The 5150-nt window shown below is 41.1% G+C and overlaps 1 non-coding gene across 1 annotated transcript; it reads right to left on the bottom strand.

The window, feature by feature from the left end:
- Nucleotides 1–4699: 4699 nt before the first annotated feature.
- LOC122445667 lies at nt 4700–4848 on the bottom strand. Its single transcript, XR_006270623.1, has one exon. It is a non-coding gene; the product is annotated as a small nucleolar RNA SNORA57 (small nucleolar RNA).
- Between the last annotated feature and the right edge of the window lie 302 nt (nt 4849–5150).

Raw genomic sequence — 5150 nt, 5'->3', positions numbered from 1 at the left:
AAAATGGTTCAGTCATTTTTGAAGACAGTTTGATAGTTTCTTACAAAGCTAAGCATAGTCTTAGATATGATCCAGCAATTGCACTTCTAAGTATTTATCCAATTGAGCTGAAAACTGATGTCCACACACACAAAAACTACAAATGAATGTTTATAGCAATTCATAGTTGCCAAAAACTGGAAGAAACCAAGCTGTCCTTCCATAAGTGAATGGATAAACAAACTGTGGCACACCCACACACTGGAATATTATTCAGCAATAAAAGGAAGTCAGATATCAAGCCATGAAGAGTCTTGGAGAGGAGTCTCAAAAGCTTCAGTTCAGTTCAGTTCAGTTTAGTCACTCAGTTGTGTCCAACTCTTTGCTATCCCATGAACCACAGCACTCCAGGCCTCCCTGTCCACCACCAACTCCCAGAGTTTACTCAGACTCATGTCCATTGAGTCAGTGATGCCATCCAGCCGTCTCATCCTCTGTCGTCCCCTTCTCCTCCTGCCCCCAATCCCTCCCAGCATCAGGGTCTTTTCCAATGAGTCAACTCTTCCCATCAGGTGGCCAAAGTATTGGAGTCTCAGCTTCAGCATCAGTCCTTCTAATGAACACCCAGGACTGATCTCCTTTATGAGGGACTGGTTGGATCTCCTTGCAGTCCAAGGGATACTCAAGAGTCTTCTCCAACACCACAGTTCAAAAGCCTGTTGCTAAGTAAAAGAAGGAAGACTGAACAAAAATTACATTTTGTATGATTCCAGCTACAGGACATTCTGGAAAAGGCCAAACTAAGGAGACAGTGAAAAGGTCAAGTGGTTGTCAGGGATTTGGGGGAGCATGGGGGAGGAATGAATTGGTGGAGCACACAGGAATTTTATGGCAGTGAAATCAGTCTTGAGAATATTGTAATGGTGGATACACAACTGTGCATCTGTGAAAAGCCACAGAGGTATACAACTCTGAGCGTGAACCCTAGTGTAAATTATCATCCTAGTTACTAATGGTGTATCACTGTTGATAACAAATGTATTACAGTAATGGAAATAATTACATTAATAAAAGAGGAAACCGGAGGGGGGCAGAAGGGTATATGGGAACTCTAGTTTCTGCTAGATTTTTCTATAAACCTGAAGTGCTCTAAAAACATAAAATCTACTAGATAAAAACAAGAACAATATCGTGACCAGTCAAGAAAGAGAGGGAATGGAATAAAAGAAATGTTTTATATTTTAACACCATCAATGGTATTTTCCCTGCATTTTTATTTTATTTTATTTTTTTTTTCCCTGCATTTTTAAAAAAGGGACCCTACATTTTCACTTGGCCTTGGGGCCTGAAAATTAGGTACCTGGGCCTGTTTATTACCTTGTATGAATAATAATAGCTAATGTTTATGGAGCACATACTATGCACCATGCTCTATACAAGGTTCTTTTCATATATTATTTAATTTTTACAACAACCCTATGAAGCAGATAGTGTTTTCATGCCCACTTAGAAATAAGGAAATCAAGCTTGAAAAGTCCAGTGTCTTGATCAAAGTCATTTAGCTAGTAGGAGAAAGAGTCGGACTTGAATTAAGCCATCTGATTCCAGAGTCAGTGCCAGGCCCCACCCACCAGCTAAAACACAGTGCCATCTTAGATTTCAAGCTTTCTGAGCTACTTCTTTAGCCATGCCACTGACCACCAAATATAAACCTCACTGATTGCAGCACTCAGGAATCTGCCAAGAGGACAGTATTGCAATTTTAATCATCTCAGATGTAATGTGCATATTCCCAACCAGCAGATACTTTTAACAAAACCTCTCAAATTCTTTGGATAATGCAAGCTGCATAAATCCACAAGAGTCTTGTGAACATCATGGATGGTATTTCTTCAGAGACCAATTAATCACAGAGAATTTAATTTTCCCTAAGAAAATGTGCAATAGATACATGCTTTTATAAAGCCAGCCTCGACAATTTTGATACTGCACTGAGAAGACATTCAAGAAACAAACGTCAGGTCAAGGACAAGAAATCAAAATGAATCCTCTCAGTTTCTTTGCATAAGTTTTTTCCACACTTATTCCTGCTTTTTTTGTTTTTAAACTTGCTCAGCACATAACTATGGGGTTAAGCAAATGAGAACTTGTCATCTGCATAAGTTTTGAGGCGCAGTTGTCTGCACAAAGTTCAGGTCTCTGACCATCTTGTTGGTCCCAGTTCTGGGGCACAGATGTGTGCCTCAACTTACCAGATCAACTTAGCTCTGCAGAAACCAACCTCTCTCATAGTAACCACTGATCTTAAAAGGAATCTGATACAAACTGGTCTGCTGAAGTGGGTTCTGTTCTGATAGAAAATCATATCAAACTGAGCGGAGAAAGCTGTCATGGGAACCTTTGGAGTTTTGAAGTTGATGTGTTTTATCCTGCTGTGATAGAGCCAGCTAGCCCATACATCTCTGTTCTTTGGTGCATGATGGAAGCATGGGGGATATGTTATGATAAAAATCCCAAATATGCCTTCCACCATCTGTTAATAGCATGTGCTTGTGGACACTGTGCCAGGAAATATCGAGAACAAAGGAATGAGAGGCTCTCATTCCACAGAAATGAATCTCAGCCCCCACTGACGCTTGCTGGTTTGGTTACAGATGTGTCTGTGTCCTCAACGCCTAGACCCACACAGCACAGAAGACTGCTTTGGGGAAGCCAGACCAAGCCAGGTCTGTTTTGAAGATGGGCTCAGTGAAAGGCAGTATTGATGTTTTTCTTGCAACGTCTCAAAAATACAATTAAAGCAGAGAAAAAGAACCAACTAGTTTGCTGCTTCATATACCTATATGACTTGCTCACTGATAAAGTCATTAAAAACAACCACAGTTCTTTTGGAGGAAAAGGCATGCAAATGGCATGTTTTGAATCAAGGTTTATAAGAAGATAAAAATGCACTGTTTAAAATATGTAGTCTGAAACCATCATATCTTATTACCTCAAAAGAATTTTTTCTTCCATATGATTGAGAATAACTGTAATAGACATAAAACCATCTGTAGAAATAACCAATAACTTAATACAACTAATGTCTATAGATAACTAATAGATAATTAGAACTCACACTGAACTATTAGTATCAGACTAACTAAACTAACTAGTATCAGAGTTAACAACTAATGAAAATTCTACTGTATTTTTGAGATTCATCTATTTTATAATGTGATCCTGGAAAAGATCTGGATTTTTAAGACATGTCTGAAGTACTCAAGAAACTATTGAGTTCCAGGAAACTGATAGTATATACTAGAAAATGCCTGATTTACTCCTTAGAACATGCAATCAGGGATCCTGGAGTGCAGACCACATGTAGAAACTTCTAGGTAGAAGTTAGAAATATATCTGTAAAAGCAGGAGCTGTGCATCTATGCATAATATAAAACAAAATTGAAGTCTTATTTTTGTCCCCAAACATCCCTTTAATGATACTTCTGAGTTTTTTCATTAGAGCAAAGCTTTCTTCGAGCATCATCACTAAATAACACTTACCTATACCCCCCTTGCCCAGACTCACTTCCCCTCTAGCAAGCTTCCCTTCTCCGGCACTGCCTTTCGTTTGTAGTCTTCCGGCACTTCCGGCACTTCCGGCACTTCCAGCACTTCCGTTCGTTTGTAGTCTTCTGGCACTTCCGGCACTTCCGCACGTCCTTTCGTTTGTCAGGTAAGCGGCATGCTGGGCACACCGCCCCCCACCCCCACCCTGCCGGCCATTTAACTCTATTGGCTGTCCTCAACAGGAAGGTCTCAGAAGTTTGCTCGGTTTTTTTATTTAGTTTTTTGGCCGTGGTGTGTCTTCATTGCTGCATGAGGGCTTCCCCTAGTCGCAGGAGCGGGGGCTGCTCTCTAGTCGCCCCGCACTGGCTCGAGGCGAGTGGGCTTCAGTCGTTGAGGCTGGGCGCTAGAGTGCTGGCTCAGTGGTAGTTGTAGCACAGGGGCCTAGCTGCTCCGTGGCATATGGGATCTTGCCGGACCAGGGATCAAACCAGTGTCTTCCTGCATTGCAAGGTGGGTTCTTAACCACTGGAATACCAAGGAAGCCCAGAAGGTCTGGATTAGAATGGCACCCGTGCATCATTTTCTAGTGTAACCTACTCACTTTAGAGATGTCATTGATGCTCCCAAAGTTATATGATCATCACATGACTTCTCAGGCTAGCTGCTAGAAAGAGAACTTGTGATTCTCATTATAGTGTTCCTTCTACTATCAATATATTTGCTGCCTTTCCTTATCCATTTGTCTTTCTACCTCTCTACCCTTCCCGTCCCCAACTCCTGACAGAACTCTTGGCCCCATCAAATTGGGATGATTAGTCTTCTTTTTTTTGTTGTTTTTAATTTTTTAGCTTTGTCCCACGGCATATGGGATCTTAGTTCCCCAACCAGGGATCGAACCCACGCCACCTACATTGGCAGGCAGATTCTCAACCACTGGACCACCAGGGAAGTCCTGCGATGGTTACTTTTCAATCCCATTCTCACAGGATTGAAAGGAGGTGGAAGGGAAAGCCCTCCCCTCCCATTCTTTCTTCCTATATCTCTTCCTTCTGTCACCTCTGTAAATAAAATTTTATTTATTTATTACTTTTTTTTTTTTTTCAAAGGAGAAGGTGTGAGTACCCCCGGGAGGAGCCTGCTGAACCTCGGTTCTGCCCTGCTCCTTGGAGCTGTGTGTCCCGGCGCTTGAGGATAGAACCAGCGGATTGCTGGCCGCCGGTACCGAAGACATGACGCCAAGGGGGCCAGAGCCCGTTCCCTCTACCTCCGTACATTACGCGGATCGGGACTGCACGCCCGACCCCCGCCAAGAAAAGGAGGGTTGTAAATAAAATTTTAAAAGAGTTAATGCCTAAGCACATCGTTTTTAATGGATTTTAAATTAAGAAGTTAGCACTTGATTTTCATAGAATAAAATACTTGAAAGATACAATTATAATGAAGAAGACAAAAGCCACTCTAAATCCACAATCGAAATATAAACCTGTGAAGATACTGATTTATTTTTCTTCTAATATTTTTTGCAATACATAGCTGTGTTTTAATATTCTTGAGACTATCTTAGAGATAAGATTTTAATTCCAACTTTTTTTTCTCATGTCATAAAGTAATTTAAAGCATGA

This window comes from Cervus canadensis, chromosome 7, assembly GCF_019320065.1.
Source record: "Cervus canadensis isolate Bull #8, Minnesota chromosome 7, ASM1932006v1, whole genome shotgun sequence".
In the NCBI taxonomy this organism is placed as follows: domain Eukaryota; kingdom Metazoa; phylum Chordata; class Mammalia; order Artiodactyla; family Cervidae; genus Cervus; species Cervus canadensis.
This window is presented reverse-complemented; position numbering and strand designations above follow the sequence as displayed.